Here is a 26,550-nt window from a genome sequence, read left to right as displayed (position 1 = left end):
GTACTTTCATTTTTACCTTTATATGGCTTAGTGATGTTTGACAATTCTACAAGGTAATGTATTACTTTATAATAAAATGTGTTCTTTTACTAAACAAAGTGGAAAGATAACACGCAGATAAAAAATGTAGCACATATAATAAAAAGGTTAACTTTAATATTACAAAAAACTTTCAAAATCAATTTGGCATTACAACTGAAAGGGTACAAATAGACATCCACAGAAAATGAAATACAGATTTCTGAAAACATGGGAACATATGTCCCACCTCAGTAGGAATGAAAGGAAAGTAAATTAAAACATCGATTAAATACTTTTTGTCTTCAATATTAGGAAAAAAATCTTTGAAATATGCTATTGGTGGTAAGAATTTTTATACGCTTCTTTTTTGAAGGCAGTTTTGTGATACATATCAAGAGTCACAAATCATTTTATGTCATTTGCTGTAATAATTTCTCATTTACAAATACATTTTAAAACAACTACAAGAAATGTGAACTAAGATTTATTTACAGTGTTGTTATTTACATATTTTAATAAGGCTTATATTTTCTGTAAGGTGATGATTAAATAAATAGTTAAAGAAAAATTGTTCAGCCAGTGATGTTTTTGAAAAATAATGTTGAATGGCATGGAGGAAGTCTAAAAGAAAATTCAAATAAGAAAATAGAATAAATTGTTTAAGTAGCAAGTTTCCTATAGAGACTGTGTGTGTGGGGGGTGTGTGTGTGTGTGTGTGTGTGTGTGTGTGTGTGTGTGTGTGTGTGTTTGTGGATACACATACACTCTAGGGGATTTTGAGATACCCTTTCCTTACTTTTTTATTATTAAAAATAATTATAATAAAAGATAATATTTTACATTGCTTTTTATATAGACCATTTCATTGCAAACTCTCTTATCCTTGCTGATATTAATAATGATGTATCCTTTTTATAAATTATGCTACATAAAATTTAGATAAGAAAAGTTTTTCTGAACTACACTGCTCTGCTGCCAGCAGTTGGATAACAACCCTTGATTGTTCTTCAGCACCACGGGGAGCGAGGCGCAGGGGCTGAGAGCTGGGAGCCACGCTGGGTGGATCCAAACTCTGTTCCCCTAATTAGTCGCTGTTGAGCCTTGGCCAAGTTCTTGAACCTGTCTCAGTTTCTTCTACTGTAAAATGGGAAATACAATTATATCTACAAGATTTTTGTGAGAATTGCAAGTTTTAACATATTTAAAAACACTTAGATAGTGACCTCCAATTACTAAACATTAAATAAATGCCATCAGTTTTTATTAAACATTGTTATTAGTAAACATGATTGTCTCCTGAATCACTGTAGGCAAAACTTGATGACTATTCCACTTAAAAATACATATGCTTTTCTAATTATTCAAATTTAACTAGTCTAGTGAAATTACTGAATTCTAGTTAAAGGACAATTCATTGAAATGATTTCTAGTCAATCCCAGTTTCTCACAGACTTAAAGGAAACTTACACATGAATTTTTTATGTGCAAAAACTTTTCCGAATAGAATACATCATATAGTTTGACAAAGATAGTTGCATAGGCCTAGCTAGTTCTTAAGTCGTCTTAGTGTTCTAAAATCATTGTTCAATAACAAACCACCAACTAGATAAGGTATTATTACCCTTGTTGAAAAAAAAAGTGCTAATGAGTGTATCAAACAGTGCTGTGATTTTTATCCAATATTTTATTAAAACTATTTTATGCCATTATCTATCTATCATCTATCTATCTATCTATCTATCTATCTATCTATCTATCTATCTATCTATCTATCTAATCTATCTACTTACCTATCTATCTATAGAGCTATATACTTTATTTAGAAGACCCATAAAAACTATTCCTATGTAATATTTTCACATACAAAATATATAACTATATATATATACATATACATATACATATATATATATATATATATATATATATATACACACACACACACACACAGACATATCTACTACAGACCTGTATGTATCATTGGATTGTTGTTCTAGTCAGATTAACATCAGTTCTTACACTTTCTTTTTTATCCTGAAGCTGGAAATGATTTTTTCATGGAACCAGTTGATTGGCACATTGCTGGTTGGACTGGGGAGCAGGTATACACATTGTGCTCACATATTGTGTGTCAGGATCCAAGCAGGCATGCTTGACTAACGATGCTTAGCTGTGGAAATATGTCTGCAGAGCCAAAGGGTCTCAGCATCCGTCCTGTCCACTGGAGCTCTCATTAATTAAAAACATTTACTGTGTTACAAAATGTCATCCATTTGATGCTACTCTGCTCCAAGCCCAGCTGTCCAGTGGTGGAAAAGCGTATGAGGTTAAGCACCTCCCATAATAAGAAACTTCAGTAGCAATGCAGCATAGTTCATACCAATATGGAGAAGTGCTTCTGGGGATTGGAACTTGGATTTGTGTTTTAATTTCAGGGCACAATTAAAATATTTGGCAAAATGTCTTACACTCAAGCCTATTTAAGAAAAAAAAAGTATTTAATTCATGTTGTTTTCCCTTTCTATGCTGCTATTGTTCTCCAGTGTCACATATTCTAGCAGCATGAGTTGATAAAATCTTGCCAAAGCATTTTGATGTAACTCTCCTTTGCCAATAAACCCAGCCAGATTCAGAAAGAAAGAAAAAAAAAAAAATTGTGTTGTTAGTTTTCAATGCTACATTGCAACAAGTATTCATTTTTTATTTGCCCATGACATATTACCAATTTAGAATCTAAACTTGTGAGAATGAAAAATAACTACTAACAAAATAATGAAATAAAAGTAACTTGTTTACATATGTAAGAGCTATTACTATACCACACACAAAGCAATTAGTTGTCAAAGCTTTCCCTTCACTGAGACAGTAGAACAATGTTTGCAGAAATGATGTGGCCCAAGCACAAATTAGATCACAATCCAAAAGGTATGTATCAAGTACCAGGACATTGAGGGAAAACAGTCTTTGAGCAACAGAACTGGTGTTTGAAGGCAGTTTCATGTGTAATGGGTTGAATGTCCTGGAGTTTTTAATTTTCAGCTGGCTCCATGGCAACCTTTAACAGATGCTGTCAAACTGTGGACACTTTGTTTTATCCATTTTGGTTCTTCAGAGCTGTTGTAAAACTGAGATTTTTCCTGTTGTTTGTTTATTTTATTTTGTTTTGTTTCATGGACACAGGAGATCCCAGAAAGAGATGGTTTGTTTCCAGGTAATCTTCCTTTTCAGTGGTAATAATTGTAACAGTTGACACTGTCATATGCAAGGGATTGTATAACACACACACACACACACACACACACACACACACACACACATATATATATTATATTTATTTTTATATTTACATATATAATTTATTTAACGCTTACAGCAATACTATGAAGTGGATACTATTATCACCTCCCCTTTAAATATGAGGCCAACAAGACTCAAAATTTAAGTAATTTGCTTAATATAACAAAGTTAGTTAGTCGCATGTTGGGGATTCAAGCCCAGAATATCTAGCTCCTCACCCTGTGTACTCTTAACAACTCTGCTATTCTAAGAGGTGTGAGCATTGCCAGGAGGTGGGGGTTCTGTACTGTGAGGATGGCTCTTCCCTAGATGAAAAAATATTGTTAACAAAATGAAAGTGAGCTTATAAAAAATAAGTGTGTAAAAAAGAGAGGAAAGAAAGTGCACTGGAGAAGAGAAATAGAAGTGGTAAGAGGGACAAATCAAAACAACGTAAAAGCAGGTCATGTGCGAAAGGAAACAGACTGGTACGCCTATGTAGCATCAGTGCTTTCTTGGGCTTTACTTTGAAGTGACGTGGGCAAGTAAACCGGCTTAGGGAGTTTTGAGGATGTCTTGAATCTAAAACGTCCTGTGGGATTTCTATCCCTTCTGGTATTGTTGTCTTATGAGCCTTTGGTTTCCTGAGGGCTTCTTACCTTTCTGAGGAGGATAAAACGTGTATGGTCGCCTTCCCAGCAGATTGAGCAGTTGAGCATTTAGTGGCTTAATGTTCAGAGTGGGTGGTGAAAGAGAACCTGGATTGTCATATTTATACTGGTTTGAAATGGGACATGTGAAAGACTTACAGATAATAAGGAAAGGGGAGAGATTTAGGAGAGGCATGCTATTCTGAGAATAAAAGATACACTGTAGATGGAAGCGCCAAGATAGCAGTTGTTTGACAAAAAGATGCTCCTCTTTAGGTAAATGTTTAAAAGTTTCTTTTTGTCCTTCCATCATTTTTTTGTGCATACTTTTAATTATATAAACATCCCAATCATCCAAATGGATCGCTAGACACAAGCCCTGCCCTTTTAGGACAAAAAAAATAAACTTTCCTGTAAACCCATCCATATACTTTAACCCAAAGCTAAAAAAAAAAAGGCGGGGCGATGAGATTGAGGTCAAGAGATAGACAGGTGGCTAAGGAGAGGAAAACTAAAGGTTTCAAAATTTCTCCCAAATTATAACTTTTATGCCATTTCTATAATATATTCATTTGAGGAATTTTTTGGTTTAGAAATAAGTTCCACATACCATTGCAGAAATAATGGAACAAAGACAGTCAAGAACGTACTGAAAATAAAATGAAGTAGTTTCATTGCAGGTATCTTAATATAGTTTCCAAAAGCAGTTCAACACATTCAAGAATTACAAATCAGTGGGGGAATGACTGTTTTTAAAAAATTATGCTGGACAATTAAGAAAATGTTTGGGAGAATTGGAATAACACAAAACACACTTACAGGAAAAAGCTAGTTCTATACCCAACATCTTTAAAAAATAGCAGTTGGACTGGAGATAAAAGAACAAAATTTAAAAAAAAATTAAATATTAGAAGAAATGCAAGTGAATGTTAAGTGAATATTTATTATATCCTTGAGTTCTACAGGCTCTTTTTGTATAAAGATAAATAAATCATTTAAAAACAATGGCAAACACTGGATGTAGAAAATTCTGAGAAAAAAAGATGACCAATTTGACTCTTACGTCTTGCTTCTATTGACTCTGGATTATCTGTTTCTCCAAAATAAATAGTTGCTGAACTGCATGGAGTGGAATGCAAGGGATGTTTTAGGTTCTACTGAAGTTCTAGAAGAAAACAGAGATCTTCCACTTCTACGCTGGGCTAGCATCTGGGAATCAATATTGATAAGAATTAAGATTTAAGTATTGGTTTCAGGGAATGCTGGATCCCAGATTTCTGTGACCTCTAGAAAGAATGGTTAACAACAATTTCTTAGAGTTACCTTCTGAGTTTTAGAGAGGCCATGGAAAGGCTGAATGAGTTCAGAAATCAACACCTCTTATCCATGAGGCTCCAAACCAGAGAGGAGATTAAGGAACAGGAGAGCTTTCTCTAGCACCTCACTTTAGGACCTACAACAGGCCTGCTTCCTCCACAACATGTCAGAGTGAGAGGAAATGCTTTGACTTATAGTGTAGTCTTGAACCTTAAGTAACAGACCAAGATAAATAAAACATATTCAAAAGGGACCAGAAATCTGAGAAAGACACCAGAAAAACAGAACATACACCCAGTAATATAGAGCTGGAGCATGACACAGACAACTGAACAACACATACTTTATGTCAAAATATGACAACCAATCAAAAGGTATGTGGAAAAATAAACTGAGAAAATTTGCAGCATAATAGATTTTATCTTATTATTTAAATGCATCTTGCAAGTTAATAACAAAATGACAGTTCCAGTTTTTAAAAACTGAGCAAAGACACTAACCCTAAGGCCAAAATGCGTATCACAAAAGTAACCAATTCACCAACAACCAACAATTGCCAATTAAAATGTGATACATATTTCAGCTATTATATAGCATGTTTCATCAAACCTAAGAGGACATTATTTCTAACATGTACCATTATGTTTTGTACACACTGAAGAAAATAAATTGTCAGTCATACTATGTTATGACACAGTGCTAAGAAATCATTAATTGTAAATTGCGTCTCAAGTTCAGAGATGTAACACATGAAAAAATTGATGGAATAGATAGAATATGACATAAAAATTGCTGGTTTAAATGTTTTTATGTTTCTTAGATTGTCTTCAATAGATCATTAGAAAATGTTATTTTAAAAATAAATGGAAGATGGATTAAAAAATGCAGTGACTTAGGAAAGAAAATTACAACGTGTGCTTATGATAAAGAGTGTTCACTAATTCCTTAGAAAGAAGTATTAAAAGTTCATATCAGAGAACTACATTGTTTTTAATTTATTGCATGTTATTCTGCGTAGGTTAAATAAATTACATTGAACATTCATATCAAATTATAATGAGTGAGTTCATCTCATTGCATTCAGTGTGTGTGTGTGTGTGTGTGTGTGTGTGTGTGTGTATGTGTGTGTGTGTGTGAAGCATGGAAGCTCAGCCAAAGGAAAATATTTTGTAAAATATTAAATGAAGAATACAAAAATGAGTTACTCTTTACTCAAAATTATTATCAGGCTGGTTTTATAATAGTACTAGTAGAAGTACTTTTTTCCTTTCCTTCCCTTCCTCTCTCTTCCTCCCTTCCTCCCCCTCCTCTCTCTTTATTTCTCCCATAACCCCCGTTTGTTTGGTAAAGAGAAAGAGAGACAGGAAAAAATGTATTAGTGTATATTTTAGAGGATGAGCGGACAAGTGGAAAATTACTGATTAGTGGAAAATCTTATGACTTTGAATGTAAGCTATTTATTTCACACTGACGGAAAGAGCTCATAAGCTCATATTTGTGAAAGTGTGAAAATTTTCCCAAAAGCACATTAATAAAAAGAATGAGAAAAGTGGAGTATTTCAAACTAAGGTGTATCTCAAAGATGTAGTTAAAAAACTCTTAGACGTTTCTTATATCATAAATAGACCTATCAGAGTGTACATTTTGTTTTAAAAATAATGTTTCCATGATTCTTTAAATGTTATTTATGTTCAATATTAGAATTGAAACAATGCAGAAAATACAAAGGAATAGGAAAATACTACTTGAAATTTCTTCATTAAGAAATAACCATCATTAACTCAGTTGAACATGCTTTCAGACACGTTGCATCTACACAGATGGAAGATGGAAACATACTGAGAGAACCAGACAGACAGGCAGACATTCAAATGAAAATTATATACTATGCAAACTGTGTTTAATACATAACCATCAAATTTAGTTTTACTTTAATTTATAAGAAAAAACACAATGACTCTTTGAGATTTGTGCAAGAGGCAACACTGCACTCACCCCGGGGACAGAATGCTTCCTTAAATTTTAAATAACGTTATTCTTATGTTTAAAATGAGAAGAAAACTGTTGTTTAGTTTTGGTGTCAGAGACCAAGAAAATTGAACACCTGGTAACCACCTGTTACATCCTTTTTTGTGTTTGCTCATTTATTAAATTTCCAAATAAATCCTGAGATTTACGGTTTTATAGCATGTTCCTGAGAATGACCACATGGTGTGTTATATACTAAGAAAGGTCTTAGGAGAACATATTCTGGTAATTTCCCCCACAATAATGAAGGAAAATAAATAAGAACGAGGAAGGGTAGGTGGATACAATGTCAGCTACAGAGCATCAAGTTTAGCCAAGACAGTAGATGAGACCCTGGTGATGAAAGATGACAATATTTTTTTATACACTCAACTGAATTATATATATAGTTGTTTGTATTTTCCAGAGGAAGATGTGACCAATTGATAGTGGGTGGTTTAGGAGGTATGTGAGAGAGTCTCTTTAAAGGGAAGTAGAGACAATCTTTTAGGGGTCATGGTGCTCTTTCTGTTAGCTTAAATATAATGTTAAAATAAATGTAAAGTTATAACAGAAAAACAACAACAACAACAAAACCTTTAAAGCCAAACGTGTGCTAACAGGAGTGCACTAAAACATACTTTGGAAAGTCCATATAAATGATGGAGTAAAGGCCTGTAGAGGATTCTACTCATGCAGTCTTCTTACTTGGAATATGAATATATTGCAAAACATTTCAGGTCCATCCAAATATGGAACAATTCCAAATTCTTCTAGGACATTCTCTGACTAGAAACTCTTGTGTCATGTAAATTAGTGAATGTGTCTTAGCCTGGAACTATGATGATGAAATGTTACGTGTTATAGCATATTTATGTAATATGTGCTATTGGGTATTAAAACCATTGTACCATAAAACAAACAAAAAACCAAAATACAAAACACTTACCACCAAAGGATTTATCTGTACTGTGGTATAATTTGAAAGCCAATAAGGCAAAAGAGTCATAATGAGAGAAAAATGTGTACATCTATAATTGGCCCATTTTTTTCCATGTCTACTATTATTCCTATGATCCAAGCCACCTTTTGCTTTTTCTGCACCACTTCTAAACTGGTCCTTCACCCTTCTACAGAGTGTCCTCAGTGGGGAAGCCAGAGTGATCCTGTTAAAATTAAGTCTGATCATGTAGAACATCCTCTAATGGCTTTCCATCTTTCTTGGTATATAATACATCTCTTTTGGTCTACAGGTTTTTAAATGGAGTACAAGGTCGTCCCCTCATGCTACATCGTTGACCTCAATGCAGTCCACTCTACCACTCACTCCCTCTGGCCTCTCCACCCAACTTCTCAAACCCCCTCATGCAATGCAGCCTTTGCATTAGTGATTCTCTGGTTAAAAAGCTTCTTCCTCCCCAGAAACCCATATGGGTTGTTTCTCATTTCCTTCATGTCTCTACTCAAGTGTTAACTTATATAAGAAATGTTTTCTGACCACACTTTTAAAATAACAGCCCCACCTCCACCCAACGGGGATGCTTTATCACCATGGCTCTGCTTTATTTTTTCTGAAACATTTATCACCATGTGAATTATTGAATGATATATTATCAATTTGTTGTCTTCTTCTACAGTAATGTAAGCTATCAGAGCAGAACATTTTCTGTTTTGCTATTTGTTGAGTTTCCAAAGCCTATAACATGGCATTGCCCACAGTAAGAGCACAATAAATATGTGTCGAGAATGTTTTGGGCCTTTTGATGGAAATTGTTCTGCAATAAGAGAAAATGTATCCACATTTTAAGAGATAAATGATGTTGATAGCTGAAGAAAGAGGTTCCTGTTGGCACAAATCCGTTTTCAAGTCTATGAGACCCAAATGAATAGAGTCTGCCTTGTGATTTCATTTTTCAACTAAATCTTTCCAATAATGGTTTAGCTCATGGAAACCACTTCCAACAAATAGTAATTGACAAATATATTTTGTGTTCAGGTTTTTTCACTTAATATTGAAGGCTTTTCTCACATAGAATGTTATTAGTTCTGGAAATGCCCAGGAGTTATTAAATCACTATTTTTCTTTATTCCACTATTGGCTAATCTTGTTTTTTAAAAGGTGCCATTCTTTAGTCAAAAATAAGTAAAAGAATAATAGGGCAACAGTACAAGGCCACCTTTAAATACTCAGCATCCTTATTATGAAATGATGACTACTAAGTTTCTATATTTCTTCTTCAGGAGATAGGCACAGTCCTGGGGGATATCGTTATTTCAGAATGCTGAGCTACTCCATGAGTATCAGCATAGATAGGTCAACAATTATTTTCCTCATCAAACTTATATGGTGAGTGGGAATTATTTCAGTAGACTGCCAGGATGTGCATAAATTTTAGTGTACAAGATTATTACAGGATACTGCTTTTATCACTCTTTTTAGGTTTTTGTGGTTGTACACTGGAAGAATGTTCATGAGTGGTTGATACTCTGGTTCAATTTAATCTGGAAGTAGACCTTTCTTTTTCAAACTTGTAGTAGTGGCTTTAATATGCATCATTTAAAAAGTTTCAAAGAAAAATACTGCCTCTGTATATAACTAAGGAAACTTCTGCTTGTAACATACAAGGGCTATATTGCACATAAAGATAGTATAAAATACATCATTTATATGAATAGTAGGAGAAGCAATAGTAATTATAAGTAGTACTAGATATAGTGATATATCAGTAAAGTTAACTATATTTTACATCTGTGAAAGAGAAGGAAGAAAGGGAGAGGCGGAAGGAGAGGAAAATTCTTTAAATAATGCATTGGTATAGCTAATATGTGTGATAGTTAATTTATAACTAAACAAGCAGGTTAGTTAACTATTGGCTTATTGAGGTAATTAAGATCGTGATAATCATTCCGCATTTCACAAGAATAAAGAAGACATGAATGACTCATGAGGCTATGCAAAATACAGCACCTAGTGAAAACATAAATGAAAGCGTAATCAGAAAAAAACACCATATCAATAGCCATGGATCTACCAACATTATCATATGAAGATTATTTGTGTGTGTATATGGGTATACATGAGCCCATGAGTGTGCTGTTAAAAATTCTCTGCACAAAAATTTGGCCTATTAATATTAAGTGTGGATCATTGGCTGATATATTAAAAGTTGGTATTAAAATGTATTGGAATAATTACATATGATTGGAATAAGAACATACAATTAAAATTCGTGTGACACAGTAAGAAATATATGATAAAACAATAAAAACTTAAATACATAAATTTATAAAAACTTAAAAATTATTGTTATAAATACATAGGCAACCTAATTAGCACAAACATCACAGAGAAACCATGAAAGGCTCAACTAGTATATATGTGTATCTGTTAAGACAGCATTTACCAGTATTAATGAGGACACAAATGAAGGTGTCTTAAGCAAGGTAGACATTTTCTTTTTTTCTCACAAAATATAAAGTCCGGAGAGAGTCAGTCCAAGACTGGTTGGTATGGGATTCCATGGAAATACCATTATGCCCGATTCTTCCTTTCAGCCTGCCATCCTAAAGAGTGGTTTCCATTTGCAAGACGGTTTTCCAGTCACAGCCTAGCTGCTGGTGCTGTGCCATAACGTCTGGGTTCCAAAGGAGCAAAGGGAATACTTTAAAAGGCTCAAATGTGTAGACTTTTAACTCAGAAAATGTGCTTGGTTATAGCCTTCCTGGAAGATGCACCACTCGATGTTTTTCACTTATATCTCCTTGGCCACTTATTTTTATAAGAGTTAGAAAAATAGAGGCTTTTAGCTGGGCACAATGATGCACCACAAAAATATGAGTTTATGAGTACAAAAGGTGTGCTATGAGGAAAACAAACATCAGCCTGTTTAACGGTCTGTTTCTAAGATTGGAACGTTAAGAAAAGAACAGTGCAGTATGGAGGGATACTGTACTTTCTAGAACAAAATGTCTTATGATAAAACGATTTTTTTTTAATATTTGAGAGAGGATGAAACATTTTAAAACCTTAAATTCCACCAGAAAGGTTTTTCTTCCTCTCTTCTAATTCTTTGGGATTCAAAAAACATTGTTTCCATCCCCTGTGTCATTGACAGGTATTCAGTGTATTTCAAATCTTTTAATGGTTTCTCTTAATATTTTAACAAGTCTCAATATACTGTAATTTATGCTTTTAATGCTTTTTTACAAAAGATATGAGGACTTACAATTTTTGAATTTTAGTCTGCTTCATTTTTGTTTTACATTATTTTTCCAATATTTCCATTTTCTGTTTTTATTTATCATACAAATTATCCATTATTACTGTGTTAGACTGAGATCAATATTATTTTAGTTTTGCTCACTAGTTTCTCATTTCCTCCTTTAATAAGTTTTGTTTTGTTTTGTTTCGTTCTTTTGTTTTGTTAAGTGGGACTGCATGTAACATCTTCCTTGAGTCTTTTACAGTTTCACTATGATATATCTCTGTGGAACTTTCTTCTTTTCTAATTTATTTTACTCAGAGTTATTTCTTCTAAATCTGAGGTTTCATGTTTTCAATCGATTGCATAATGTGCTCAGGCATTTTTTACTTTTTTTTTAATATTCTCTCTCCCTTTTCTATCCCTCCATCTGCCAAGTTAAACACAGGTATAATACAGCTTCACAGTTTATTCTTCATGTTTCTTAACCTCTCAATCATATATATTTTTTGCCTCATATTTCAATGGCCAGGCCCTAGATTTAGGAGTACTGCACGGTGAATGCAGTGCATCTATGGGCCACGGTTGTATTTATTCTCCAGAATTGTGCAAAATTGTATGATGTTGGCCCTCTAAACTGGTGCTGACATGCTGATTTTAAGTGATTTTCATTTATATGGACAGAGGACTAAACCCTCATATGTACTGACTGGAAAATAAAGCATAAAACAAATACATAATTATACCTTTCTGCACACTCTTCTGAGTGTTCACTGATATATCACTGTGCTTCACATGAGCACATACATTTTGTAGTGTATTTTAAACAAGTTATTCATATACCAGAGGGAAACCACAGAAAGTATTTCCTGAGGCAGCACACACCTTACAAGTACCACTGAGAAGACACTAGGTTCCATATATTGAGAAAATCTCCAGGGTAGACAGAGCCCTGATTTTCTTACCATTTCAAATGAATCTCATTTTTATTATTAGCATCTGTAGATGCCTTAGACGTAAAAAAAAAAAAAAAAAGGAAGTTTTTAAAATAATAATGTTAATATTTGCAGAGTTGGACTAAAAGTTGTTATGTTTTCTTTTTGTTTTAAATCTCTAATCCATATAGAAACTAGAATAATACTTTCTATGTTGTAGGTACTCATAAAATGTTATTGATATTGAATTGTATTAAAAGATAAGACTTAAAAATGAGCACAGATCATTCCAAAGTTCTATTATACTCTAATTGAGAGTTTCTAAAGAATCGATAGTTTTCTGTAGTGTCTGTGGTATTACCACCTTGATATATCCACTATGAAAGGTTTAATGTACATCTTTTTATATTTTAAACAGAAGTATTATATAGTTCATTGTTTATACCACATATATATGTATATATGTGTGTATATATATCATACATATACATACATATCACTTTCACATTTTCAGTTCTTTAAAGATCTACCACCAGCTAATGTGTTTTATTCTATTACATAAATGACCAAATCATTTCTCTACAATCAGTATACACATTGTGTTCTTTTTGTTTGGTGTTATGTGTTGTAAAACCAGCTTTACTGAATATTTTTGAACTTGTATCATTACATGTTGTTAATCTAATTTCTGAAGAGTATATACATATTACAGGGACAGAATTACAGTTCTTATTTAAATAATTACTATCAGATTGTTTTATAAAAAGTACTTATTTGTAGGCCATCCAACAGTGTAAGAAGTTTGTTTTTGCCCACTTCTTCTGAATGCTATTTCCACCACTACTATTTTTTGTAACCTCAAGCAAATATCTTAACTTCTCTGTACTTCAGTTTCCTCATCTCAAAATATAGAATAATAATTGAACCTGCCACATAAGATGCCTGCAATGATTTAATGAGATGATGTAAGGAAAGTGCATAGAAATTTCTAGGCATATTAATAAATATTTGGTAACATTTCTACAGATCTAATGTGGATATCTTAAATTTCTAGCTCTGCCTCTGCTTACTCCTCTTATATGCTCATGTTGATAATATTTTTAAACACTTCAGGAGTCCCATGGGAATAACTACAATTTTTTTATTTTAAATTAATGATATTTATATTCCATTGTATACAATTTAGGATAAAAATTTGCAGTTGCATTACTATAAATACTATGTTTTTATAAAGTATAGTTCTTCTGATTGGTTGGGATTATTTTTTTATCTAACAATTTTATCTAAAATGCAGCATTTTTTCTGGAGGTTCTTTATCTGGAAGTTGTAAAAGACATGTTTGATTTATGGTAAATGGTAATTTTATTCATATTTCTTTCTGATCATCCAACTATATATTCAAGGACAGAAAATGTCATGCTTACTCAAGCACTGTTTTTTTCATTTGTTTTTCTTTTCTTGTTTTTTCTGAATAAGATCTGCTAAACTATTGTGGAATAAATGAAGCAGCAAAGGTATAATGAAATGTTTATTCACTTGTTTCGCTCAGAACAAAAACATGCAATATTGCCTCTCTGGCATTCTTTCCCTACAGGATCTCAATTCTCTAGAAATATTTATTTATTTTTATTTTAATATTTTTTTGTTACATTCATGCACCACTTCTATACTTCTGTTAAAATGAATGATTGTTTTATAGTAAAATTGACTTATCCCCAGGTAATAATGAGAAAAGGCAAATCCCATAGAGGGAGAGAACAAAAGAGTCTTACTAGGAAAAGTAACCATAGAGCATACTCTGTCAATAAAAGCAATTTTTCAATATGAGAAAACAGGCCAGGATAGTTCAAATGTTTGCATGAGCATGCACAGCTACGATAAAAGAGATTTGGATGGAACTCCAGATTTTCCCAATTTAATGCCCATTCTAATGTATGAGAACTTTTTCTAATTAAAATACAAACCTAAATGTCACTTAGAATATATATGTGAAAAAACCACCTTGAGAATTTGAATCTTTCCCTAGAATAAGAACAATAATATCACATCACTCTCTAAAAAACAGTATGACCTGAAGAGTTTTTGACTTTGATTAGACTTGACACTTTTGTCTATGTGAGTGGAAAGTGCTTGTAAAAATGGGCAAAGCTAATGTATTCTCATAAAATTATTTTATTTTTCTTCAGAAAAATGATTCCAAATAAGTAGTTATTTGAAATGTAAAATGCTGGTATGTAGATTATCTGATTCCTTTCTCACTTCAGAGTTAGGTGTAGATTTATTTATGTCTAAGTTGTTAACTCATTTTCAAGTAATAGACGGCCTCTGACAATACTTGGAAAAGTTTTATTCAGGAATTACATATGTGCCTGCAAAAATTAAGTCAGAGGACTCTATCTTTATTCATAACACCCAATTCTGCTAAAAGTTGCAATGCTGTTTCACTCAGTATTAGTTCATCTGAAACATTCAATCGATGTCATTTCTTATTTGAAATCTCCCAATTTCATTTTGGACTAATCAGTTGACTTAAAATACTTATAATTTACGTTGCCCCTCTATGACCATTATGAAGGAGTTGTTTAATACAAAAACATTTCTGAGGTCCTGTATAAAATTTTCTTCCATATATTTGATATTTCATAATATGATGGCTCAATGTATATAACGTTTAGGTAACTGTTTATTGCATGCTTTTTGAAGACACAGATATATGTTGTTGTTGTTTTTTCTTTTTAAAACCCTTACTGCACTATAACAAGTTCCTGGAATTTAGTAATATTTTAGTAAATATGATACTGAAAAAACGACAGCATTATAGTTTACTTTGGTAGCCTGTTAGAACTGTAATTTATGAAACTAGCATATTATCCAATATATTTGGTCATTTCTTCTTTTTTAATTAAAGTTTATTGGGGTGACAATTGTTAGTAAAGTTACATAGATATCAGGTGTACAATTCTGTAATAACATTATCTATATCTCACATTGTGTGTTCACCACCCCAAGTCAGTTCTCTTTCCATCAGCATATATTAGACCCCGTTTACCTTTATCTATAGCCCCCCCCCCCCCTTACCTTCTGGTAACCTCTAGACTATTTTTTACGTCTATAAGTTTTTGTTCCTTCATTTGTTTGTCTTGTTTTTTTCAGTTTTATATACCACATATCAGTGAAATCATATGGCTCTCTACTTTTTCTGTCTGACCTATTTCACTTAGTATTATAATCTCAAGATCCATCCATGTTGTCACAAATGGTACTTTTCTTACCGCCGAATAGTATTACATTGTGTATATATACCACAACTTCTTTATCCATTCATCTATCGAAAGACATTTTGGTTGTTTCCATGTCTTGGCTACCGTAAATAAAGCTTTAATGAAAATTGGAGCACACATGTCTTTATGGATAAATGTTTTCAGATTTTTTGGGCAGATACCCAGGAGAGGGATTGCTGGGTCATATGGCAATTCTATTCGTCATTTTTTGAGGAACCTCCACACTGCCTTCCATAGCGGCTTCACCAGTCTGCATTCCCACCAACAGTGTATGAGGGTTCCTTTTTCTCCAATGCTTGTTACTATTTGTCTTGTTGATGATAGCCATTCTAACTGGGGTGAGGTGATATCTCATTGTGGTTTTATTTGCATTTCTCTGATGATTAGTGATTTTGAGCATTTTTTCATATGTCTATGTGCCATTTGTATGTCCTCTTTGGAGAAATGTCTCTTCAGGTAGTCTGCCCATTTTTCAATTGGGTTGCTTGTTTTTTGTTGTTGAGTTGTATGAGTTCCTTGTGCATTTTGGAAATTAGCCCATTATCAGGGGCACTGTTTGCAAACATCTCCCATTCAATTGATTGCCTCTTTATTTTGTCGATAGTTTCTTTTCCTGTGCAGAAGCTTTAAAGTTCGATATAGTCCCATTCATTTATGTTAGCATTTACTTCCCTTGCCTTTGAAGTCAAATTCATAAAATGCTCTTTGAACCCAAGGTCCATAAGTTTAGTACCTACGTTTTCTTCTATGCAGTTTATTGTTTCAGGTCTTATGCTTAGGTCTTTGGTCCATATGAATTAATTTTGGTACATGGTGACAGATAGCAGTCCAGTTTCACTCTTGTGCATGTGGCTTTCCTATTCTCCCAGTACCATTTATTGAAGAGGCTGTCTTTTCTCCATTGTATGTTTTTTGCTTCTGTAGGATAGGCATGGTAACATTTAAGGTCTGGCAGGAAGTAAATGGAATATACATTAAGTTTCATGTAATTCTCTATGTTCTAGGTATTCTGCACTTCCCATCACTTTTTAGTACTCTACTTTTTATTTTCTGTGTACTGATTTTAAATATTTTTGCTACAAATCTGTTTTAGAGTAGCCCTAACTTCCTAGAAGTTGTTCCACCAGTTTTGTAGTAGTTTAATCTATGTAAGGAACAAACAAACAAAAAACAATGAGTTTGTATAATGCTGCCACAAAAGCTTAAGATCAACCGAAGAGAACTCTTCTTCAACATAAAGGCTGAAGTTTCAAACCAATTATTATAGTTTGTTGTTGTTGTTGTTGTTTTCTGGAAAAGGTAACCTACCTTTGTTTGAACAAATTGTGACTCTGCATCCCTATCAAAGTTAATTTCTTAAGACATTTTATTTTTACTTCCAAAACTCATTCACAAGAAAGAGAAAACTTTGATATTTTTCTGAATTTTAAGAGCATCTGCATAGTAATTTTGTAAAAGCTCGGTTACTTAGAGCCCAATCAGTGATCATTTAATGAACTGATTATCACTAAGGTTGTTGGATAAAATGACTCTAATGACTATTATAGTTTACAACTGAGCTATACACAATTTTTAAAAAACATTCTAAGCAATGTATATTCCTCAAACAAATTCACTGTATTCTCAACTTTTTATTCAATACAAAAATTTCAGTATTATGAGAAAACTCTTAATCCTTTGTGTAACAGTTTAAATGGAAATTGAACTTTATGTTGTCAAGGTATAGAATTAGTGTATAAGTCTAGGCTAATGGTTTCTTTAGTGCTTATCATAATGTAAACTGTAGCTCAGTGTGTGTCTTGTTGCATGTCTTCTTCTTCAAGAACCTGGATCATCTGCTTCCATCCTTTCCAAATATTATTACTGACAATTTCCAGAAGAAGCTTGTACCTCACCTTTGATTCTAATTGATAACAAATGCTCAGTTAAGTAACATGGGGTTCATAATTTTCAGTTTTATTTATTTTATATTTTGACCAATATCCAACTTGTGGAATGTGAAGAAATTATATGAATCATTTTATTCTGAATCTGTTTTAACTAAATGACATTTAGCTATATGACATCTTTCAGATTATTCTGAAAAATATGATATTTTTTCATATTCCATCTACTTTATGCTTAATCTTTATTAACAATTTTATCATTTTTGTTATATAGTCTCTTAATTACGCTATAATTTAATTTTAAAGTTACCAATTGATTGAGGAGGCATTTGCCTCAGAGTATTTTTCCTTTTGTCTGATTAAATAAACTCTTAATTACAATTATTTTGGTCTTAATCAATAATATGAAAATTAAAATTAATTGCAGTAATTTGCAGTTGAAATCACCCTGCTAATGCTAATTATAACATGAGAACTATATTTGTGATAACTGTTCTTTTGAATAAATACAGCAGAGAATCAGCTATCAGCTATTTTCCTAAGGATATTGTTTCATTGTGATAATGATCATGATCGTCTCATCATAACACATTATGTTGCTCATTAATTAATATGGTAGTTTTTCAGTGTACAAACCAATATCTTTCTATTATTTGACCTGCACCTCAACTGTGCGGAATTGAATGGGCAGACATTACTCATTTTTTATAGGTGACAAACTGAGCCTCAGAGCGCTTGAGTGGCTTGGATCTCACAATACAGAGATAAGAGGTAGATTGAGGAAGATAGCATGAGCCAGTCTAATGACAGTTGCTCCTGTTAACCATTTTACATATTCTATCAAGGCAGACATAAATCCACATAAGGAAATTAGTTTGTTCAGTGTTACATATTTAGCATGTGGCAGGTCTAGGGTGTAAATTCAGGAATATGTAATTCCTTGTGGATTCCCTTCTCTCTAATCACCTAGATGATATTTTCTAGGCAAATATATTCCCAAATGAATATATTGTGCACTTTCCTTCCAAAGCATAATGCTTTGGGATATTTTCAATTACAGTGATAGAATCTTTAAAAATTAACAGAGATTGTTTTAATTACCATTTTTACAAGATCTAAAAAATAATAGTGAATGGCAAAATAAAAATAGGAAAAAATAACTGTAAGCAATGTAAAGGAATTCAAATTATTGTCCAAAAAAAGACATGTGTGGTGTATTATACTGTCCTCATAGGGCATTCAGACTTGCTTACTATTGGATTATCACTAGAGTAGATTGATCTGTAGAAGTTATCTTCAAAAGACAGACAATGGTTTTGGAAAGAAACAAAGACTTACTCTCTTAAATTTTATTTCATGGGGAAAGTAGGATTTACATGGAGCTAAAGAAAAATATCACTGTGACTTTATAATTTATGGCTTTACTGAAGTGGAAACAAACATAATTTCCCACTTCTTGGAAGCTCAGGTCTTGGGAAATAAGACATTAATAGGCATTGCTCCCAAAATTTTTACATCCCTAGTTATGCCTAAGAAAATAAAGCAATCAATTGTTTGAATTTGTTACTTCTTGTGAAGTGGTGGTGACAACTACAGTTTAACATTTTTTTTTTTAAAAAAAGATGTTTCACAATAGGGCACTAAAAAGAATGCTTCAGATCCTAAAGAGGTCTGTTCCCTATATCTGTAAGTCTGTTTTGTTTGTTCGTTTTTTGTTTTGTTCTTTTCGATTCCATATATAAGTGAAATCATATGGTATGTGTCTTTATCTGACATATTTCACTTACCATGATACACTCTCACTCCATCCCTGTTGTTGCAAATGACAATATTTCATTATTTTTTATGGCTGAATAATATTCCTCTGTGTGTGTGTGTGTAATACCTACATATACATCTCCTTTATCCATTTGTCTATCTGTGGACATTTAGGTTACTTCTGTATTTGGCTTTTATAAATAACGCTGCAGTGAAAATAGGGGTGCACCTATCTTCTCAAATTAATGTTTTCATTTTCTTCAGCTGAAACCTGGAAGTAGAATTGCTGGGTCATAAGGTAGTTCTATTTTTAATTTTTTGAGGAACTTTCATACTGTTTCCCATAGTAGCTGTACCAAATTACAATCCCACAAGGGTTCCTTTTTCTCCACGTTCTTGCCAACAATTAGTTGTTGTCTTTTTGATAATAACCTTTCTGAAAGGTGTGAAGTGTATCTCGTAGTGGTTTCGATTTGCATTGTCCTGATGATTAATGATGTTGGGCATCATTTCATATGTCTGTTGCCCATCTGTATGTTTTCTTTGGCAAAATGTCTGTTCAGGTCCTTTGCCCATTTTTTAAATCAGATTGTTTGCTTTTTTGATGTTGAGGTGTATGAGTTCTTTAGATAGTTTAGATATTAATTCCTTATTGGTTATATCATTTGCAAATATCTTCTCCCATTCAGTAGGTTGTCTTTTCATTTTGTTAATGGTTTTCTTTGCTGTGCAAAAACTTTTTAACTTGGCATAGTTCCATTTGTTTATTTTTGCTTTAGAGAACAAACTGATGGTTGCCAGAGGGGAGGGGATGGGGATTTGGGTGAAAAAGGTGAAGGGGAATAAGCACAAAGTCCCAGTTACAAAATAAGTAAGTCTGGAGGATATGATGTACAGTATAAGGAATATAGTCAGTACTGTCATAATAACTTTGTGTGGTGACAGATGATTACTAGGCTTATGATGATCACGTAGTAAGGTATATAAATGTCGAATCACTATATTGTATACCTAAAATCAATATAATATTGTACATCAACTATTAAATAAACAAACAAACAAATAAATAAGCAAGCAAGCACAGAGGCTCAGTAAGGGGTAGATGATGGCCAGACTTCACTCAAAGGAGCCGTCTAAACCAAGTGCACAGGAATGCATGGGCTCTCTTTGCACCAAACAGAGGTAATCGCAGAGTCTGAATTCTCCTAATAAGGCCACTGTTGGCCTGCAGACCTCCAAAGATATTTGGAATTCATGCAAAATAGTTTGTGAACAGTGTCCCAGCATGCTCCTGACAAACCCTGAAATGGGATTGGAAAGCATTGGATTGTCAATAAATGGTATGTAAGAACATCAACATAACAAAAAGAAGGTCTGTTCAAAAAGGAATTCTTGATTAGGCATCTAATAATTTAGGTACGTAACAACATGTGGTTATGTTCTGAAGATAAAAATGCCGCTAGGAAGTTACTCAAGTAAAAAAATCGAGAGTATTCAAGAGAGTAATAAAGAAAACAAGAGAGTAATCAACACAAAAATCAGTTGTGTTTTTATACAGTAACAATGAACAAACTGAAAAGGAAAAAAAAATCCCATTTGTGATAACATCAAAAATAATAAAATACTTAACACAGGAAGCAAATGACTTCTCTACTGAAAACAACAAAATATTGCTGAAAGAAATTAAACACACAGATAAATGGAAAGACATAATGTTCATTGATTAGGAGACTTAATATTGTTAAAATGTCTGTGCTGCCCAAAGTGTTCTATACATTTAATGCAATCCCTGTTAAAATCCCAGTGGCATTTTTGCAGAAATAGAAAAAAAAATTCTACAGTTCATATGAATCTCAAATGACCCCAAATAGCCAAAACACAAGAAGAAGGAAAACAAAGGTGGAGACCTCATGCTTCCTAATTTCAAAACATCTTATAAAGCTACAGTAATCAGAGCAGTGTGGTACTTGCGTAAACATATATAGACCATTGGAACAGAATAGGAAGCCCAGTAATAAACCCTCCTGTATGGTCAGTGCTCTTTGACAAGGGTACCAAGACCCTTGGGAAAGGATGATCTCTTTACCAATTGGTGCTGCGAAAACTGAATATCCACATACAAAAAAAAATGAAGTTGGAGCTCAACCCTACACCATATACAAAAATGAACCCAAAGTAGATTAAAGGTCTAAACACAAGACCTAAAACTATGAAACTCCTAGAAGAAATAAATGGGGGAAAACTTCATAACACTGAACTTGGCAGTTATATTGATTGTGACGAAACAAAAAAGACACAAATAGAACTAAAAATCAGCAAACCAAAAAATCTGTGCAGCAAAGGAAATAATCAACAAAGTGAAAAGGCAACCTATGCAACAGGAGAAAATATTTGTGGCCATATATCTGTTAAGTGGTTAATATCCAGAATATATAAAGAACTACAACTCAATAACAAAAATATCTAATTAAATTTTTTGCAAAGGACTTAAATAGGTTTTTCTGCAAAGAAAATGTATAAATAAATGGCCAACAAGCATATGAAAAGATTCATCACCATTAACAATCATCAGGAGAATGGAAATCAAGACCACCATAAGATATTACCTCACACCTGTGAGGGTGGCTACTATCCAAAAAAAAAAAAAATAAAATAAAATAAAAAAAATAAGACAAGTGTTAGTAAGTGTGGGGACAAGTCCCAGAGAGCAGTTTCCAGGCTCTCGGCCTCACATGGAGGGGTGCTGGCTCGGGTAGTAGATGGCCGTTGGCTATGGCTGGTTGGCCGTCAGCTGTAGCCGGTTAGCCAATTGGCCACTAATATAACTGCCGCGGCTGCGTTGGTTGGTGAGTTGAGGAGAGCCGGTTGGTTGGCAGGCAGAAAAGCGGACAGCAGGTCGCACGTCGTGTGAATCCAGCCTCCAGTGAGACTATAGTATGACTCCCCTACCTATGGCTCCGTGGGTGTTCCTTTTTGGCCTCACCATATCCTGCGTTCTTATGTGGGGAGCGGGAGCTGAGACCCCACGTGACACCCTGCACGACAGTAAGGATGCACTGTTGGTGGGAATATTACATGGTGCAGTCACTATGGAAAACATAATGGAAGTTCTTCAGAAAATTAAAAAATAGAATTTGCATATGATCCAGAAATTCCAGATTTTTTTGAGTATATATTTTAAAAAATTGAATATAGGTTCCCAAGGAGATATTTGCACAATCATGCTCATTGTTGCATAATTCATAGTAGACAAGAGGTGGAAGCAACCTACATGTCCATCAACAGATAAATGGGTACATAAAATCCTAAATTACCCCTTGTAACATATAATAGCTCTAATTTTATTTCTTTTGGAAGGGAATAACTAGATTAATACTACTCAATTCTGAGAGTTTGCATTACCTCTTATATTTCATCAACTATGCAAAGTGATAGAGGTTAAAAATACATGATTTTGCATCTTCACATATAAAAAATATTTTTGTATAAAATCAAACCCTTTCTGTCAATGGAGCCAGTAGAATATTTACCTTAGTTTTTTTTTTAACTTTTATTTATTTTAAGTGTGTTTTTCCAGGACCCATCAACTCCAAGTCAAGTAATTGTTTCAATCTCGTTGTGGAGGGCGCAGCTCACAGTCGCCCATGTGGGGCTCGAACCAGCAACCTTGTTAATAGAACCACGCTCTAACTAAGTGAGGTAATCAGCTGTCCCTTTCACCTTAGTTTTATCATGTGTAATGGTTGGCTTTGGGGTGAGGGAGGTGAATGATTTAGGAGAGAGAGCCAGGTGAGCTGATGGAGGTGGTGGTAATTGAGAAATGTATTTAGACATAGGATTAAACAACATACTAAGTTAAATGAGTAAAGATACATATATTTTATTCAAATAATAAATTTGGAACATTATGTACTATTGGCAATGATATATAATACCTCAACACTCTAGACTGGTGATAAGTTGACTAGTTACTTATAGAAGAATGACAAATTATGCAGTAAGTCTCATTGATCCATAAGAATAGCACAACAATAAGATATATCGGTTTGTCCTATAGTTAGGATAGTAATTCATTGCAGTTTTACCTAAACATGAGGTGTTATCTGATGCACAAAATATGAATTACAAATACACACACAAAAAAGTCATTAAATATGACAAAAAGGGATTATGAATTATTTGGGGTGTTCCACTAGCTTCCTTTCACGTATAGATCTATGTCTATACTTATCTACGTTACAATGAATTTTATACTTATTGGGAAATAATAGTAAAGTGTAATATATATGTGTATAGTTTGACCAGGTGATTGGTAAACTTTGTGTGTGTGTGTGTGTGTGTGTGTGTGTGTGTGTATCTGGTAAACTTTTGTGACATACATAATAATGGAAATTATAAGTTAAAGTATTGTTACTTGTTTATTCTTTATAGTTTACAATGGAATTGAAAGTTTTTTCAGTAAACCTCCTTGCATTCTAAACTATCTTATAGTCCTAGGAATTTCAGCTGTGAACATCTGGCAGGTGGCATACGTAGCCTAATACAGCATCAGCAATTTTAATTGGCTTTCTCAGTGAACATCTTCTCATGTAAAATATTGAGACATATTTTCAACCATGTAGATTCAGAACAGTCTTTAGAAAATTCAGATGTGAAATCATTTGTAATTATGTAGAAGACAAATAAACCAGTCTTTACTTAATTGGTTAAATATACACCAGTACATCAGATACAGCATATCATCAATATTTTCATATCTAACATAATATTTGCAATGTCTATGAAACTATTCAACAGCTTGATGCGTAGTATTCTTACTGTCTTCCCTCCCTCCCCCTCCCCTCCCCCTACTCTCCTCTGTCATTTTCACCTGAATTATTTAAATCATTTGCTTGACTAGAGTTTTGTGTAGAAGTAATTTACTTATACGGAAGACTTAGCTGATATATATCTGCTTGATCAAGTCAATATTGCACTTACAGTTACCCTTACAATGTAAAAGAAAATAACTTTAATTCTTTTTTTTTATTAAAGTTTATTGGGGTGACAAGTGTTAGTAAAGTTACATAGGTTTCAAGTGTAACACATCATCTGTGTATTACCTTTAATTCTTTATGGAATATAACCCAAAAAAGGAATCTTATTAGTCTACTCGGTCTCCCGTAACAAAATACCACAGACTGGGTGGTGGCTTAAACAACCGAAATTTGTTTTCTCACAATTTTAGAGGCTAGCAGTAAAAAATTGAGGTGCAAACAATTTTGGTTTCTGGTTATACCTGTCTCCTCAGCTTTTAGAAGGTAACTTCTCTCTGTGTCCTCACATGGCCTTTTTTTTTTTTCCTCCCTGTTAGCATAAGGAGAGAGCGAAACAGAAGGAGAGGCAAAGAGACCAATTGTGACAGAGAGAGAGAGACAGCTATTGATCAATCAATTGATCTCTGGTGTTTCTTCTGCTTCTTATAAGGACACCAGTCGGTCCTATCATATTAGGGCCTCACCCTTATGATTTCACTTAACCTAATTACCTCCTAAAGACCCTATCTCATAGGCAGGATTAGGGCTTCAACATAGGAATTTGAGGGGGCGGGGAGCAGTTCAATTCATAACAGACTCTAACTCGTGATTTTAGTGTGAATAGTGACAAGAAGGGGGAAGAAAAAGTAAGTGTAGTGTCATTGTGAAAAAACAACAACACATTTTTATTAAATGAACTGTAGTTAATAGTATAAAAAGATGAAACAACTTTGGTTTGCTCTCCTCCCATAAATTCTTCAAATCATCTCTCAATGTTAGCTATTCTCCACCTGTATAAAAACACGGACGCATCCACAGCTGAGTCATTATTTTAGTCAAAAGAACAGTCTCATTTAAGAAATTAAGACATGTAGCCCAGTTAAATAATCAAAATTCTGAATTTCTTTTAGTTAAAGCTTCTCTCCTTTTCCAGTTCAGCTTTATTGCGGTGGGGTGTTTCACTTCTTCACAGATGTCTTTCTCCATGTAATCCATTTCTTTTTTGCAAAACTCTAGGAAGTAAATATGTCCAATCAGATTTCCTTGGACCTTCTCTCAGCTGGCTTAAGGTGAAGACATACAAACTTCCCAATGCTCCTCTGTCAGCCACGTGTCATTCCTGGCATTATCAAATTTGTCAAAGATATATAAAGATATATTCAAAGATATACAAAGATATATTCTGTTTAGTTTCCTTCCTATTGTGTACTCCAACTGCTGATATGGCCTAAGGGTGGTGATCACTAATGCGGGAGAAATTCTTAATCCTTTAGCATATCTCAGGTTGCCCTGAAAGTTACTTCAAGTCGTGGTGGTATCTGATGCGGATATAATAACTAGCCCTAATGTTACATGTACTTTTTAAATACATTTAAGTATGGTATAATAAAGAGTAACTTTTTCCTATGAACTGTGTACATTAGAAATTGCATCTTACAGAATAAAGACACCTTTGGATTTTTTGTGTGTGCTATTCTGATGCTTACTAATTTAGAGAGATGCCTCCTAGAAAATGTCATTTGTCTACTGTAAGGCAATTTGCTTTTTATGTATAGGAAAAGGCTAGAGTGCACAGTGGAATTAAAGAGCTTTAATGTTATCACCCTTATAACAAAGGGCAATACCATTAACTAGAAAAACACTAGATAGTGGAACCAAATCAATATCTTGAAAGTTACATTGCTTTTTTTTTTTTTTTTTTTTTTTTTTTTTTTAGGATCTGTAAAGTTTTTCAAATACGAATTAATACAGACTATATTGTGGTATATTGATTTTAGAAAGGTTACAGTTTTTCATCCAATTCTATATCTATACCCCTTCTAATGAAATTTAAGAGGTAGACTCTATTTTTTGAACATTTGAGTATGGTCTAGCCTTATTACCTGTTTTGGCCAATAGAACTGACAGGATTTCATGGTGTTCTAACTCTGAGCTTATGCCTCAAGAAGATTTGCTAGTTTTTAACACTATTCTTGGATTCTTGCCACAACATTATAAAGTATCCTATGCTGACCTGATGGATGATGAGAAAAAATGTGGCCCAATCATTCCTATTTCCAAAGTCAACAGCCAGTTAATCACCAAACAGGTGAGAAGATATCCTAGACCAGCCAGTGCACAGCTGACCAGCCAGCTGACTGCAGAGTCATGATCAAGACTGTTTGAGGTCAAACATGCCGACATAAGAGCCACTCAACTGAT

This window comes from Rhinolophus sinicus, chromosome 16 (assembly GCF_057876585.1).
Source record: "Rhinolophus sinicus isolate RSI-liver-muscle chromosome 16, RSI-T2T, whole genome shotgun sequence".
Taxonomy (NCBI): domain Eukaryota; kingdom Metazoa; phylum Chordata; class Mammalia; order Chiroptera; family Rhinolophidae; genus Rhinolophus; species Rhinolophus sinicus.
This window is presented reverse-complemented; position numbering follows the sequence as displayed.